The following is a 17,869-nucleotide window of genomic DNA, read 5'->3' on the forward strand; positions in this document are numbered from 1 at the left end:
TGGTTGCGTGAGAAGCAGAACAATAGGCCAAGCACTTCCATTTCACACATGTCACCTCTATAATTCAACAAAGAATAGTAAAAAAGATCTATAAACTTGTTATAAATCAGTGCCCTAAACTAAATTAACCATTGAAACAGATTATCATAAAAATAATGTCATAAAAATATTCATCACCTCTGTAGTCCAGGTGTGTGTCTATGCGTATGTGCTTGTGGGTGCCCACGCAAGCACTGCTTTGTGTATGCCAAGGCCAGTGGCAGTGCTAACGGTGTGGCAGGCTCAGTTTCTACAGCCTTGGAGGAGATGACAGGCAGGACTGTGAGGATGAGCTTTAATATCTCTGTGTCTGGGAAAGTAACTCATAAACAGATTCACTAAAATATAATTACTCTACATAACTCACCTTTAGTAGCAGTGAGTCATCTCCACTTTCTTGTTAGCAGTGAAGCACTAGTTGTTCTTTGGGTTTTTTTAGGTTCTATTTCTGAGGCACTGTTGGAAAGAAAAAAAAAAAAGATGAAAGTCGATCAAGATGCAGGCTAAAGAACATACATTTAAGCAGTACACAGTTTCACTAAGGTTGGTTTCCATTCTGCAGTCCTTAAAACTGAAATCCCTAAGTATCTGATTGTTTTACACTTAAGGCTGATGAGAAAGACACAGATGAATATAAGGAGAGAAAATAGTGTGAAGTTTAGCATTGTACTGGTGGGGCAGTTGTTCAGGAGCTGGTAGGTTTTTTCCCATCTAGTTGTTACACTCTCTGGAGGAATATACAGGAACAGCAAAGCTAGAGTTGGCTCTTTTGGAGATGATGCTTTCTTTGCCCACCTTCAGCAGCATCTTCTCCCTGAGCTCACATTGCCATTATTTACTTTGTAGTCATCATTTGACAACTCACCTGTACCATTAAGATGTTTTCTAACTCAAAATGAGATTTCATAAATTTCTAAGTGTCATACTTCCAGATATAGCAAAAGTCAGCAACACTGAGGTAAAAGTGTTTTTTCATACAATATTGGGATTCTCGTGCAGCCTGCCAGCACCATTAGGCTTTACATCTCACTTTCTCAATCTGCATTTTGACAAGAGGATTCTTTCAACAAAAGTGAGCTGTGTAATCTTCCAGAAAGGGAATTCAGCTGCTGAAATGGTGGAGCTGGGTCACAGCCACCTGCTATCAGGAGGATCTCATCAGTGCTGGGAAGCATCACCTTTGCAAAAACAAGGAAAGGGAGCGGCCACACCCAGGTTATGAGATGGGTTAAAAAAATAGGTGCTTTCATTCCTGCTAGTGGGATGGAGAGGGAAATGGGAAGAGCAAGAACCACCTCACAAATAAGAAAGAGAAAGCCTAGGAAAAATACGTAGGACTGAACTGAAGAAGAGGGAGTTATCAAACATGAGAGAAATAAAAATCAACTATTTTGAAGGCATGGGTTGTTGTCTGTCCCTGATATAAAGGGCTCATCACCGTGGGCCATTCCAGGGAAGAGCCTGTGAGGTCATTCCTAACTGGCAATCTTAGCGCTGGCCAAGAAACCTGAATCACACTGAGGATACTGAATTATTTATCTGCTCACTGGGTTCACGTGTATAGGATCAGCTTGTTTTTTTTCCACAGCCAAATCTTTTTGGTGTGCTGCATGTAGAAGTCTGTATTTTGTTCTGAGGTAGGATACAGTGATGCTGTAAAAATAAGATCACTGTCTAATAAAGTTTGCTGTGTTTAAATTAGCTGTATCTTTATTACAAAAAAGCAAAGCACAGTCTATTGTCGTAGGGCTAGGCATGAGAGAGTCGGTGCCAAATTAGGACAGAGGTAAACTGAAGCAGCTGTACAGAGTCGTAACATGAATTTGCTAATACAATTGGCACTGAAGTTAATCCAACCTGTGCAGCAGCTCCCTTTTTCACTCTCTATGGGATACAATGGGATTCACACCATTGTTTCTCCCAAAGAGGAAGGACTGTGTATTTTGCTTTTAAATGTCTCAGTCCAGTATAAAAGATAAATTCACCCTTCAAGATAGAACAGTCACCGTATCATTTCAAGTAATCATTGTTAGAAATGCGCCAAACTGCTAGGCCAGTTAATAACGACACCACATTTTATTTATATGGCTCCCATCTGCTGAAGCCTTCTAGGCAGCACACAAAGGGCTTGATTTTCAGCCAGACTTTAACATAGCCTCTGTTTATATGGATGCAAATAACAGTAGTTGGATGGCTGTGTGCATAAACAGGTCTAACAACTAATCTTTGTGACCACAATGCACAGTTTTATTATTTCATGCAACAAAATCTCCATTTGAAAAATCTCGCTGACAAAGTAAACAAAGCATGACAAAGAACTAAGTTTTTCTGTGAGTTTTTAATGGTTTTAAGCCATTTTACACGTGGCTTGTCAGAGGGGGACCATGAAATTCACATCACCACTGTGCCCGTCACACAGAGAGGTCCCTCTGACTGCACACTCCTCAATACAAAGCACAGTCTTCAAAGTTGAAAGAGGTGGATACATGAAGAACTCCTTTTCTCACCACCTCCCCTCTTGCTCTTCATAATCTTTTTCTCCCTAGGCCAAGATGAATAACCTTTCCTACTCAACCCTCCAGCATCACTTCGCTATTTTCTCTCTCCCTTGCCTCCCTTCTGAGCTCTGTTTCAGCATTTAGCGCTTTCCTCTCATGTTCTACACAATTTGTTTTTTGATGCAGGGCACTGACTTCTCTCACATTAGCCACCACACTTCACCAGTGTCTGTGCCCGAGTTGTCTCCATGCCTCACGTGGTGCTGTCTCCTACCCACTTGTCATACACCAGCAGGTTTCAGCAATGGATGACAACCCTCGTAGGTGCCTGGTCAGGATAGGTTTCATCTTTTTCTCTATTTGCTACAGAAATATGAAAATCCGAATACCTTGTCAAGCACTGTGCTTATTGTTTGGAGTACTTCTATCAACTTCACGGCAGTAAGTGCTGTGCCTGGCAGTGCTTGCAGATCTGGGCCTTCAGATAATGGGTGTATTTAAGCCATATGCATTGCTTATGTACCAATAGCTGCCAAAGTACTAAACAAACAAATGCTCTCCATAAAGCAATGATAAAGTAGGACCATAATCTTTGATCAATGAACAGGGATGACAGGTTTAAAAAGGCCTCCTCTCTCTTTTATGCAAATTGCTTTTCTAACTGCCTGAATTTCAGCCAGCATGAGGATGCTGGAAGTCTAGAAGAGAAGTTTACTGTGGTTCTTCAGCCTTGTCAGCATCTCCCCAGGGAGCAGGACAACAGGAGTGGGTGATGCTGGTGTGAGAAGGGCCCACATCACCCAGCCAGAGCAGGAAGTGAGCAGTAGGCCTCTGCCTAGCACTGACCCCATGTGCAGGAGATGCCCGAGGAGGTTGTCTCTGGTCACAGAGATAGGGATGGCTCAGAGCCACGTGCCAGTCAAGCTTCACCTTCAGGAGGAAGGTCACTGCATGGTGTGATGTATGTCAGAACCTTTGAGATAAATCTGATGGTTGGCAGAGACTTACAGATTAGTGGAGACATCAGTAGGATGTCCAGTTGAGATGCTTTGAAGAGCATATCTTACTGAGGTTCCCAATCCGAACCTACTTCCTGAGGCATGGTTCATCCAACAAATCCCTCAGTAGGATGCATTAGAGGGACCAATAAAACTAAGGTCTATATGTTGATCTGCAGTGAGAGATTGTCAGGATCTAAATTTTAAACCAGTGTTAAATCTGCCTACAAACTCTAAATCTGCACTTGCGTTTCCCTCCATACACCTACATCAGTCAGAAAAAGGACTCAGTGCAATCACATTTTTTCAATCAGATACAACCTACTCAATTTAGCCTGATCTTGGCTCATGCACCGTCCTGGAAGTGCAAAGAGTGACCTTTAAAATCAGTGACCTTGACAAAGACATTAAAAAATGATTAAATTCCATTTAAATCTTTGTTTACTTAAGTGCTACTTTCTTTAAAATTGAAATATATGTAATTTAATAAGCAGGTTAACTTAATTTGAAAATGAAATTGTGAGACAGTTGTAATACACTAATCCAAGCTGGTTCATGATGTTTCTGAACATCTAGACATCTAGCAACCGATTTTTAGATTGTTCTGTTGTAATAGCTGCAAGTTAAACCATTGGGTTTTCACATTTTTGAAAGCCGGGCCATAACAAACACCCTCACTGAAATGTATAAACTACATTATTAATGTGAATCCACTATAATAATATTACTATGAATGGTCTGTGCTACCTGACTAAGAACTATTATTTGTTGATGGAAATACAGAATAAAATTAATGTTGATGACTCAACTAATAACTCCATATTTAAACAGCAAGATTCAAGCAAAGAAACCCGAGGCATTACAAAGCTGGGAAGCATAAACATGCCATTACAATTTTAGGTAGGCAGAATGCAATTATCCAAATTGGATTCTGGCCAGCACTGTGAGTACTACCTCCTCCTACTATTTCTTTTTTAAAAGTTCCCCTGCAAAAGAGATGCCAGCTGTTATGAGAAATTAATCCATCCACTGCTGACACCATCCACCTATTTAATTCTAAGCAGACTTGATTTGTACCCAAGCAGCCTTGATTCCTACCACAATGAAAAGAAGGACACTGGCCAGTCAGTCACCTGTATTTGAAAAAGTGCATGCTAATTTTCTCCTTCCTCTTGAATTTTCTGCTGAAAAAATTCAAATTTCCCACCTAAACAGATGTTTATTTTTTTCCTGAAAGAAGTGGCTTCAGAGCTGCATCATGGTGGTGGAAAAGCTGAGAGGATTCACCCTGTCAGTTAAGACATACTGAGACATGGAGGGGAAAAAATGGGTGTATCCTCAGAGGTTCCTTACTCCTCCAACCATCCTCTATACATAAACATCTTTAAGTGGTGTGCTGCTTTTGTGCTCTGCCATTTCCCTTTGCACCCTTCTTCTCAAAGCCACTAGAACCTTTCTCAGGAAGGAATTTTGCAGGTACAGCCAGTAAATAACTGGGCTGATTGAGATAAGCATCAAGACCAGAGAGCATGGGGACTCTCCCTGTGTCAAAACAAGGCTGCAGAGGAGCATTTGCCTTCTGCATCAGCATCTTCCACCACTTCAGTATCCAAAAATAAAAGTCCTCAAAAGACAAGCATTCTCTCTATAATTTATCCTTAAATTAAAGGGCGTTTCATATTCTCTCAGGAAATCAAATATCGTCTCACGAAACGACCTCCAATAGCCATACAGAATTCACAAAAGCCATTTCAGCAAAGCTCTCAAGCTTGGCTCCACACTACCAAAAACTATGGGTCTGGACACATACTGGAAAAATTGGTCAAACTTAGGCACACATCTAAATGATTGCTGAATAGTGAGAAGATTATTCATGCTTAAAATGCATATTTACATGTTTACTGGTTTTGGATTCAAGACTCACAGAAGAATCACACTGCATCAGTATCGAACTCTGCCAAAAAAAAAAATCCCTATTTCCCCCTTAAATGTCTCCAGAGCTGTTACCAGACCACGGCTATTCCAGAACTAAAAAGGAAAATTTATTCAACAAGCACTATAGCAGGTGGCAGCTGCTAAACAATCTGCCACCAATCAGCAGTTTATGAAAGAGAGTAAAGAATCCAATAATAACTCACAGTCAGGGAAGGAGACACCAAGCCTGCAGTTCTGAAGCTCAGAATTAGACAGAGGCAACTCTGGCAGAATTATTTCCCCTTCAGTCTTCTTAACTGATAAACTTGGCACTCCTTGAATCATACGGACAGCATACCCACAGCTGAACCTGGTGCACTGTAAGCTGTAGGGTAGATCTGAGAGGCTTCTTAGGAATGCTGGGTGGGTGGAAAGTGAGACTGGTGAAAAAACAATTATTTTGGTGGGTTTCCTTTACTCATCTCATGCCCTTGGAGAAAATCTATCACTGTGCAAGAACCCTGAATTCTTATGGCATTTAGCCCTTTCCCAGATTAAAGTATGTACGTGAAGATTTCCTCAGAAATTTTCAGTGGTGCCACTCGTGAGGTTAGGCTCACACCTGGAAGATGGAGAAGCTGGCATGCCAGAGCCCCTGAGTCTATCTGTAGGTTTCTATACATATTCATGTTAGGTGCTGTGAGTTTGATATGGTTACTTAAAACCCCAAATTCTGCACACATGAAATTAGACAAAATAAATCTGAGGTTAACTTCTGAGAAAGATTAAGAAAACTTCAGTGAGCCTCACAGCAGCCCTCTTTCTTCTCCAGCTAGATCACAGCACCATCTACAGGTCTTTCCTGATTTAAGACTAGCAGCAGACAAGGTGTTCCACTATTTGTATTTAGATATCTTTTGGCTTCAGTGGCGTGTATAGTGCTGTGACAAACTGTATCATCCACCTTAGTGTAAACAGAGTAAAATTCTTTTACCCTGGGCTGAGAAAAGTTTCATAACAGATGAGAGACACATTTGCTTCTCTCAAGAAGCAGCAAATTTGCCCTTGGATTTTGGTAGCTTGGTTCTAAAACTACGTTAGAGAGTTTGTCATTTCAGCTTCATTTTAAATACTCAATTAAATTTGATTTTTGTTATGCAGTTCTGATTAGCACAGTTTAAACTGATTTGCAAGAGAGGAATGTAAAGTGCAGGTGTTAGATTTCAGCTATAAACAAGAAAAAAAAAATTTTACAACAGGAGCACTAACTTAAAATACCACTGCTCATGTTGGACAACATATGTAGAAGCAGTAAGTACAATTGTACCACCAAGATTCATTATACTCATCCTTAGTTGACTGACATAGACTTGAGAACTCTCTACAACATAAGTCCCAGGACAGCTCTGTCTGGAAACTCATTTTGTGAATTACTTGCCAGACCAAAAGAAGCTTGATCACTTCTATGCATGTAGAAAAGCCTGAGATAAGCACTGGTTCACTGTGAATAGGGCTGTGGTAAAGTTACATACAGTATATGTATTAAGGTATTAAAATAGCATCCCTCTAATAATAAATACAGTCATTTTGCCTTCATCCGAACATCGGGCTGAAGCATCAAATCCCAAATAAAAATGTAATCTGGTCATGCACACTGCTCCCTTACACTAAATCCAGTCACTCGAAATCCAGATCATTCTCCAAATAAACAAGATAGGCTACAAAAAAAAGCAGATGCAGAAAAAAGATTTTGAGAAAATTTTACTTGCTTTCTGACATTGTGGTTCTCGGGAGGTGAAATGTTATTTGAAGCATTTCTCTGCAGCTAAAAGGAAGGGGCCTTTTTTTTGTTTGTTTGTTTTTTTTATGAGGATTGATATTCAAATGCTCTCATGATGAGTGGGCCTGGAGCTTTAGGACAGTACAGCAAATATCACAAGGCTTGTGATAATACCACAAGAGCTGGAAGCACTGTGTGAATCAGCACACCAATTCTGCTAGAAACTTTCTTTAATCTCTGCTATGAAAATAATTTATATAATAATTTTGCATAATATCTATGTAATTTAGGGAGACTACAGTAGCCATAGATGGTGTCAGTGTTGTTTGCTAGTTACAAAATTCTCCCCCCTCATTCCAAAATAAAGAAAAAGTAAATGGACAGCAGTATGTGTATGTGTCACAATTGCCACTTACGTGAGGATTTTGTTGTCTTAAATGCTGTTGTCTAAAATGCTACGCACTCCACAGAATCAGAAGCAGTAAAGCTGCTGTCTTACTGTTGTGTAACAGTATATACTGCACAGCGATTTCTTGGGATTAATTGCACGTATAAAAACAGATTTCTTTTTAAAAAGTCTGCGTGCAGAGAAGAATCATTAATTTCACTTGAAGTGATTCCCAAACAGGATATGGAGCCTCTAACAGCACTTTGGGCTGTGCCAATTGTTTTGTGCAGGTGTTTAATCCAAGTGCTCAACCGCACGTAGTGAATAGTCATTCTGCAAGTACTGTGTGGAGAGGGAGCTGCACACTGGTGTCACATAGCTGCAAGGGGTTGATTCCTCAAAATCAGCAGAAACCTTGGGAAGCTGCTAATTCTTGTAAACAAGAGCCTGGGTTTTATGGAGCAAAACAGAGCAGAAAACACTGAAGTACACGAGAACCAAATCCCTTCTGCTAAAGCCTCTTTTATTATACTAGAGGAGCACTAAAATCTGCCGTAAACAAGCTGATTGCTCATTTTCAACCTCTTTCTGTGTCTGCAGCCAGGAAAAGCAGCAGCAGCAGCAGCAGCAGCAAGCACTGCTGTGTGAGTTTAGCTGCTGGGATAGGAAACATCTCCTGAAGGTCAACGCTACCCGTATTTTTAGGTTTCATTAGAACTTCCTCATTCACACAGACTTGGAAACAATATGTTTAGGATAAAAGCTGAGATGCAATTGTTATGTGTACAATACCACCCAACCTATGCTAGGCTTTGTAATGCAGTACTTTGATATGAGGCTGCAGACAGATTGGATGGCTCTGAGGTGAAGGAAGGGGAGAGGTCCCAAGGCACTGCAAAGGGCTTTTGAACCTAACACGTCTGATCATGGGGAGCTTGATGAAAAGAGAGGCTCCTTTAAAAGCCAGTATGGTATCTGTGAAACAGATTGTGTGCTCACTTCTGACTTTCAGGAAAGTAGCTCTGCTGCAGTCGTAGCCAGTGTGAATCAGCCCAGCAGCATCTCACAAGGCCAAGGAGGAGGAGGCAAGGAAAGGCTGCAGCCCACAGCCTTCCAGAACAGCATTGTTTCCAGAAGGACAGCTACTGCATAACTCTACACGGCACTGTCCACAGAGGTCATTTCACAACCTCAGACCTCTCTTGACTTTTCTTCCTTGTCTTTCAATTACAGGGGCCCTTGCTAAACTTTTCCTGCTCTAAGCAAGTGAAGCACGACCCAGATAGGGTCCTATAGGACAGACCTGAAATTCACACCAGATAGAAAAGTTGCATCAATACAGGACCTCAAGCAAAAAAAAAAAAAAAAAAAAAAAAAAAAAAAAAAAAAAAAAAAAAAAAGTGGGAAAACTATTAACTGGTTGTAAAAGTAAGAGATGACATTATTGATAAAAACTAAAAAGGTCAGTCCCAAAAGGTGTGCTATGGCCTCTGGAGAATCTACACTCCAGTCTGCCTTGATCCAGATCACTAGATCTGTGTTGTATTAAAAATGGAGAAACAAAATAAATGAACCTATTACTAAAGCATGTGAAATACAGAAACCAGCACATGGCAGCTGCATGACTGGAAATGCCTGGCAGGCCCAAGATATATGACTGCAGAGGGACCAAACAAGAGCATTCCACCCTACCTTTGAAACCCTGCACCAGACAGCACCTGCTCAGTGCTACCTCCCCTGTGGCAGCATTCTCTTCTGTGCGCTGATGCAATTGAGTTTTTCCACAGTGCGGGAACAGAAAAAAAAAATTTCTTCCTCTAAATGAAATGAAGATGGGCCCAGCCATCGCTGGAAGGGAGCAGACGAGCTCAGCTTGCCTTTCACCAGTGAAAATGTAGCTGGCAGAAAGCAAGAAAGCAAGTAATTAATGAATTATTCCAAGACAATTAACAGTCTGAGAGAGATGCTTGCAACAGCTTAATGCTTGCTGTCAAGGGAAGCCAGTACCAAGCTCAGCACTGCCTCACCAATTCACAAAGGGAAACAAGGCAAAAACAGAGGGGAGGGAAATATCAAGGAAGAAAGCATAGCATCTGTGAGCTGTTAATTACAAAGGTGCGCACACTGAAGTAACAAGGATGCTAATAGAGTTTTATTAGGAGACAAGAGAACCATTTTCAGGAGCTTTGTAGGAGAGCCAAAACCCAGTGGGCCCAACATGGAGCTGGCATGAACGGCCCTCTGCTGAAACCCTGGAGCTGCAGGGGTTCCCACACGTTCTGTGGTCATATGCCTGCTCTTTGAAATATATTAGCATATTTCAAGCTATAGCAAGTGTCTTACAGCCTGAGCACTAACTGTAAGTGTGAAGTTCAGTCACCTGAGGTGGGGAGTCATAGCCCCGATTCCACCAAGAGTGGCAGCCGATACACACAGCCTCTGTGGGCAGACACCCATGTGAGATCAGTACTTTAAGTACATATAACAGGAATAAATAAATGGTGAATAATCTGATATCAATCTTACTCTGTCCTTTTTTCATTGTTTTTTTCAGCTTGCTCAAGGCAACATACTTCAAATGCTTCTGTGCAGCACAGTCATTACACATAGAGCCAAGCTGAACTCCCACTTATTAAGGAATATTTAGCACCCTGCCTCTGAAGTTCTCCAATCAATGGAGTCCACACTCTTAATCTCACCTTGCTCCTGCTAACAATGTGGTTACTGCATTGTTGGCCCTAATCTTTAAAGAAAGAGGAAATCAGAGCAGAAATCTCTGGAATGAAATCTCATGTAATGGAAATGTGTTTACAGTGAAACATTCACATGTTGCCATCAAATCATAGCCATGCAATGCAATTTCCAAAAGCTTCTGTAATTACGTAAGTGCCAGAAAATAGGTCTGGGTGGAAGGTTGGTTATTTAACATTTATTGCTACTCCACAGAATGATAGAATCAGAGAATCACAGAATGGCTTGGGTTAGAAGGGACCGCAAGGATCATCAAGTTCCAACCCCTGAGCTGCAGACAGGGTTGCCAACTGCTAGGTCAAGATCAGGTTGCCTAGGACACCATCAACCTGACCAAATACCTCTGAGGATGGAGCATCTACAACCTTTCTGGGCAACTTGTTCCAGCACCTCATCACCTTCTCAGTGAAAAACTTCCCCCTGATATCTGATCTAAATCTTCCCTCCTTAAGCTTAAAACCATTCACCCTTGTACAGTCACTATCTACCTGTGTAAAAAGTTGATTTCCCTCATTTTTGTAATCTCCCTTTAAATACTGGAAGGCCATAATGAGGTCTCCCTGCAGCCTTCTCTTCTTCAGACTGAAAAGCCCAGCTTCCTCAGGCTTTCTTTGTAAGAGATGTGCTCCAGCTCTGATCATCTTCATGACCCTGCTCTGGACCCTCTCTAAAAGCTCCACATCTTTCCTGTGCTGGGGGTCCCAGACTTGAACTCAGTATTCTAGTCAGGGCCTCACAAGACCAGAATAGAGAGGGACATTCACACCCCTCTCCCTGCTGATCTTCCCTCTTCTGATGCAGACAATAATATGGTTGGCCCTTCAGGCTGCAAGCGCACACTGCTGGTTCATATAAGGTTTTTCATCAACCAGAATTCCTGAGTTCTTCTTAGCAGGGCTGCTCTCAAGGAGTTCTTCTCCCAGTCCATATATATATGGGATTACTTTGACCCAATTGCAAAACCTTGTACTTTGCTTTGTTGAACCTCATTAGATTCACATGGCCTCACCTTTCAAGTTTATCAAGGTCCCTCTGGATGGCATTCCTTTCTTCCTTCTGCCATATAAACTGCATCACTCAGCTTAGCATCATCAGCAAACTTGCTGAGAGTGCACTCAATCACCTATGTAACTGATAAAGATGTTAAAGAGTACTGATATGGTTCTGAGAAAGTACTGCCTCATGGATAAAGTGTTTTAGCCAACATCCTACCTGCTGATAGGTGAATCACAGCAATCTCGTCACCAGTAGTATCACAAGTCTGCATATGGAATCGTGTAATCATGTCTGCTTCTGCAAATCCTCTGCATGTGATGGTCCCACAGCAGAGATTGAAAGTTATTCAGTAGGAAGGGTTGTAGGATTCAGCCCTCAAGACAAGAGTTCAGGCAATTGAAGACTTATGTGCACAGGTGCTTCCATTTTTGTTAAGAAACACCATTAAGATATTTGCTTCTGACTTGTCCTCTGAATTAAAATTCAATGTGAATAAACCCAGCTTCACCTCTTTCAGGTCTAATGACTATCATGACACCCAGTAGCAACTTTGTTCTACAGGATATTATCAGCTTAGTTTATGTAGACAAATCTGTACTATAATAAATGCTAAAGTCCTAATGGAATTGCAGGTCCTTGAGTACCACCCATGTATGAATGAAATGACTAAGGAGTGGCTCAGATCTGTACTGCAGAGAGGGCACAGGATACTCTGGCACAGAGTGCATTAGTGCCAAATGGCAGCATCTGAAAATGCAATATAGACTCAAAGAATATTCTCTTAAGTGTTTTGTTGCATGTAAATGTTGAAAATCTCACATCAGTTACTCTCTCCTGAACAAGAATATCCATAAAAAGCCATTGGTGCTTGGCTCTTGGTCATCACATGATTTTCATAGGCAATGTAGGGGATAGCTACTAAGCAAGCCTGAAATCATTGTGTCCCCTTCAGCATTGGCCAGAAACACGCCCATCAGTTCAGACAGCTTCTGCCAAAATCGTCTTCCATCAAGACCACTCTTTCAGGATAGTGTAGTAGCAACCTTCAAATTCAGTGTATTCAACAACAGAGCCTGGAATCTACATTAAAAATTGAAGATTTTTGATCTAAATACTAATACGGATGCATCAGAGGCAATTCCTAATTCACAGCCTGAAGAAATAAGGCAGAAAAAGACTGTGACGTAAAGAGGCAGCCCTACTGAATCTGATCACAAAATAAATGAAGAAGCAGGAATAAAAGTGCTGTAGCCCACCCTGTCTACTGTGCTATCCAAGGAGCTTTTATTTTTTGTTAATTGTTTGGTAATTATTTCTGAATGCTGGAGAAAACAAAAAGGTGAAGACAAACAGAGTTAGAAACCACCTCTGCTGCAACACAGACTGAAATCAGTTGAGTTGGCAGCTGAAAAGGTTCCCAGGAGAGGGAGCAGAGCTTGTTGCAGTTATAAGAAAAGGGTCAGTTGGTTTCTGAAGCAACCAAGAAGACTCTGGATGCATAACAGAGACAAGGCTTGAGACATCAACTTGGAGAAAATTGCACCATGAAAGTGCATCCACACGAGCAGGCTGTGCACTAACAGGTCATCACCACCTGCAAGCATGAAGTGACTGAGACACATCTGCCCAGGCCTAAGCTTGATGCTTTCAGGATAGTACTGCTACTAGCCCTCCATAATTTTGCAGCTTCACAGTTCCTTAAAATCAAGTTTGACTTGGTTTAAATTAATTTAGCCCTTTGACCCTGGAAATAAACCAGCAAAGCTAACCACTCCTGTTATCGCTATTTTCTATCATATTTTTCTCCTGAATGCTTCTCAGACTGATACCTGAATAGATTCTTGCTGTACTTTGCACTCAGTCACATCTTACATTTTTACAGTTTGTATAATTGGGAGTCAATGGCAGGGAAAGGGAGCTAGGTCCTCATAAAAGAAGTATGGATAATGAGGATGCTCCTGTAATTAACACCTTTCACTGCAGTTTTTTGGTTTATAATGGAATAATCCACTCCACTTCATTGTCATAACAACACAATAATATGTTCATATGTCCTGGTTCCATAGGGGTAATTTCCATTTTCAGCCTCATTATTACAATCTTTGCAACACCATCTCAAGTACCACTGAAATCCCACTCCTCTGTACAGAAGAGCAAGTGTCTGGTGGACGGACTGTGCGCTTGGGTGGATAGCATTCAAAATGTTTTAAGGACCATGTGAACCATGGGAATATACATATTATCAAAGCTGCTCTGGCTCATTGCAGATGCTGATCCAATTTTCACAATAAGCTCACCTCAGACATGAAATTCCAGAAAATATCCTCTGTTGTGAGTTCTTCTGTCACATCAAGTCACAGGTCAATGAAAGAGATGCAACCTCAAAATTAAAAAAAAAATAAATAGTTCAAAATAGTGTTTAAATACGAAGCAAAGGAAGCTGTGTTTATGCTAATACAAAGCCTGTATTATTCAACATTTTTCTCCAGCTGGGTAGCCCTGCTTAGTATTAATTCTACTGGCTTTCAAGTATGATTCTGTTAGATGCTGCTCTGCAGATCTAAGATATAGAGCTGCAACCACAGGAGAAATATACATTGTGCTCCCATACCATTCATTTCATTGCAGAACCGTAACAACTACTATGTCACCACTAATTCTGTTTTTTTCTGGTCAGATTCTTTATGTTATGGATGAGACTGTACTTATTTATTTTTTGTGACTTGGTAAGGTAGATAATACTTCACACAGGTCTCTTGCTCATAGACATATGAGCAGAGAACAAGCATATTCTGAAAACATCACTGTTGTTTTCACAGAGCATAAATGACTGAATTGCAGTTCATGGCCACAGTAAGGTACAGGCAACCAAAATAGTGACCAAGAGCTTCCATTAGGTAAAATATAGCTGAAATAAAATTCATAAAGGTTTAACATACCCATTACGGGTGAGGAAGATCCTGAAGAATTTCTCCAAGAAGTGGAGAAACATGTACTGGAACAGAGCTGTGATTTGGTTTAATTTAATGTCACTCCTGCATTGTTCATGCTGCCAGAATCAAGACAAAACATTTGCCAACATGCTTCCAGGAACCAGGAAGAGCTCAGTAGCTGTTGGCCAGCAGTAGAAGTTTCCCTCTTCACAGCAATGCCCTGGTAGGAATGAGAGTGTGTTTGCAGGCAACATGCACTTTATTTGCTTCTAAATATGCACAGTCCAGAACTGCACTTGATTTGCAGGTCAGTTTCCCATTTTCAGATTCCCTCCAGCTGCCTGTGCAGTGCTTTCTAACAAGTCTTCAGTTGCACACTAGTCTAACCAAAATTAAAGACTTGCACCATGAAATAACCTCAGTGTTAGTATAATCAACTTCTTGTTCATCTTTGTATCTCCTTTTTATGGAAAAAGCACAAAATAAATAAAAGCATATAGTCAAATTAATTTTCATGCCTGTCTTCACTTTCATTTGTTGGATAAGAATTATGGACATGATGTGTTGATGGAGATATGAACAGAGAAATAGAAAGAATAGAAATAAGACCTGAATTCCATCAATATTCAATTCAATTCAGTAATTGTGGTCATTAAAGGCCACAGTAAGGAGTGAGTGTTGTGGAACAGAAGGAGAAGTTGTTTGGTTGTTTGTTTGGTTTTTTGGCAGTTACATCTGCTGTAAATTCAGTATTCAAGAAATTAATCTAAATTATCTTCACCTGCCATTTTTCCTGGGTTACAGTCATGTATCTTGCAAGATGCAGTGTATTCTCAGGCCAAAGAATCCAGATACGCTTTCAGAATTTCTAAGGTCTCCAGCGTTGACCTGGCACTATTTCCTCTAAAATCCAACTTCCACTTGCCATCAAAGTGGACAGGGTCAGCTAGCACCAAACGCTGATTTTAATGCACCTATGGCACACCAAATATAAAATTACTTATTTATCATCCTTGTATGGTCATGCATTTGGTCTCATATTCTCAGAAATGGGTACTTTTTCTCAATCCTAGCCATTGCCATATGACTTAATGCAAGATCCAAGTGTATATTTGTTTCTTTTTCCTCACCTTCACCACAGTTTTGTCCTTTCAACGAGCCTCACAAAATAACTTTCCTAGCCGTGCCATATAAAGTGTATTCCCTCTGAAGGCACATTGGTAACTTTTATCAGAGCACAATTCCATGTATTTTTTTGTGATCTGAGCTCTTAAAATCTCCAGGAACTTGTCTGCAACCAAAGTCAAATTTAGTAGACTATTATTTCCTATTACTGTAGTGCTTCTTTCATAGACTAAGATAATGCTAGTTTCCTTTGTGTCCATTTATACCCATCTGACTCCCTGCAGAACTATTAAATTCATTCAGTATTCTTCAGTGGAAAAACCTAGTGCTAACATATCCCTCCCTCTTGTTAAAGACAACCCAGAAACCAACTAATCTGAAATCATGTACTCTAAGTGCTATAGATATGGACTTTTTTTGTAATGTCCCAAAAAAAAGCACAGGCCTATTATAGGTTTTCTCTGGACTCCATTTGAACTAAATTATAATATCTCAGAAATTTACACTCCAGGTTTTAAGAATTTCTACTGATGGGAAATCCATTACAACGTACATTAATTGTCAGTTATTTTGATTTGAATTTGGCTAACCAGTTTTGTCTTGTAGACTGTGATCTGGTTAACATTAAACTTTCCTCCAGAGTAGTTAAACAGATGCTTACATGTGGGGCTCATTTCTGAACATGTCCACTTTCTTATACCCCTTCTGGGTAGTAGCACTCAGTAAGGGACATGACCACCATCACAGCTGCACTGGCAGAAGGATGCTGCCACCACCCTGCTCATCCTGCATGCTGCTCCTTAAGGACTGAGGTATGGCACAGTGTTGCTTTGGAGTTCACGTTACACAGAGTACTCATCACTGTTCCTTAGCCCCTACTAGCTATTTGAGCCAAAAGAAAGTCAATAAAAAATCCATTACTAAGTAACCAAACCCTCTTTCTAGGTCTTTCTTTTAAGTTTCCACTCTGGGTTTGCACAGTCTTGTAAAATCCTCCTTCCTACTAGCAAAAAGAAAGTTCCAGCTACTCTGAATGCTAACACTACAGTGTTGTTAGTGATTACTGATGATAATTACTCTGATCCCATCTTGCTCTAGTCATTGTAAACATTTATGATTTACACAAATGAGTGCAACGTGTGATCCCTACTCTTATAACCCTAGTCCAGCATCACAGCCCCTCACTGATGTGGCAGTCTTGTTTAAATGGATGGCAAACAGAAATCAAGAACAAAACAGACATCACAGCATTTTTACCTGAAGCTTATGTATAACTCCACAGTATGTAATCAGGTTTAAAGCATTACGTATTATGTGTCAATACTTCTTGTACTGTTAGGGCCCTATTTCTGCCAGATGTGAAGTTCAGAAATGAATAATAATGTTAAGCAGCATATATAGCAACTAAAACACATAATGGCATAAGATATATTTTGCAGTTAAAATGTTTATTTAAAACAGTGGAGTGCAAGGCTAGGGGGCAGGGATGGGTTTTCTTCATGCAGCAATGAGGATGGTAGAACTGCTCAGTGGGAAGCAACCTGTTCCATTACATCCCAGGTACCAGTGAAGGGGACACCTGACTTTTCAGTTCCCCTTGGCAGAGGGGCAGTGCAGGCGTTCTCTGGCCAGCCAGATGTTCAGAGCACAGGGAAAGGAGAGCCTGGACGAGACATAACTTACAAAGTTCCAGCTTTGAAGCACATCTGCCAGGAGGATGAGGAAAAGAAAGTGCAAAGTAGATATTTGTACCTACTGTGTCCTCTTCTGCTCTGTAATGTCAATGTGAGGAGATGAATCACTCTCACAGGAAAGCAGTATGACTGATGCTGCCCTTAAGAAAAATGCTTTCACTGCGAGTCCTACTTGTTCCCTCAGCTTTGCCACCATAACTCCACCTTGGCACAGGCAGCACCTGCTGCCTGCACATGATGGGGCAGCTCACAGCCCACACTGTCTTTGTGAAGGCCATTAGCAACAGGATGGCCACTGTGGGGTGGCAGCAGGCCAGGACGTGCTTCCTGGGCATGAAGGGTTTGGCTGAGCAGCAGTAATTCAGCAGAGCTTAAGCCAAGATACGTTTCCAGGCTCAAAAACTGGCCTGGCAATCCTGAGTCAAAAAAAGAAACATCAGAACTTTCTCAGACCAGAAATAAAGCAAGGCCTTCATGGGCAAAACCACAGAAAACTTCTTCATTCTTTCTTGCTCCTTTTGACCCAGCAAATCTAGATGGTACCATCCACATTCAAAAGAGCACGATGAAGTATTAAATTAACCATTAGCTTCAATTTATGACAAATCCTTTGTTGAACTTTAATACTTTATGCAAAGAGAGAGATGTTTGCTCTTGGGCTTTTTGTGTGCACGTCTTTTGTTTTTTTTAATTAGCTGCTGTTTTTGCTATGTCGCATGCTTAGTAGGAAGCCTGGCTTTTACCCATCTTTCT

The 17,869-nt window shown here is 40.9% G+C and overlaps 1 long non-coding RNA gene across 1 annotated transcript in view; it reads right to left on the reverse strand.

Moving 5' to 3' along the window:
* Positions 1 to 404: 404 nt before the first annotated feature.
* LOC128085606 (uncharacterized) overlaps positions 405 to 17,869 on the reverse strand; it is a 49,664-nt gene continuing 32,199 nt past the window's right edge. Inside the window, exons 2-3 of the long non-coding RNA XR_008209026.1 lie at positions 13,662 to 13,744; positions 405 to 495 (exon numbers count right to left, since the gene is read on the reverse strand). This is a non-coding gene — a long non-coding RNA (uncharacterized LOC128085606). The remainder of the gene's footprint in view (positions 496 to 13,661; positions 13,745 to 17,869) is intronic.

This window comes from Tympanuchus pallidicinctus, unplaced genomic scaffold (assembly GCF_026119805.1).
Source record: "Tympanuchus pallidicinctus isolate F22 unplaced genomic scaffold, pur_lepc_1.0 scaffold3, whole genome shotgun sequence".
Lineage (NCBI taxonomy): Eukaryota > Metazoa > Chordata > Aves > Galliformes > Phasianidae > Tympanuchus > Tympanuchus pallidicinctus.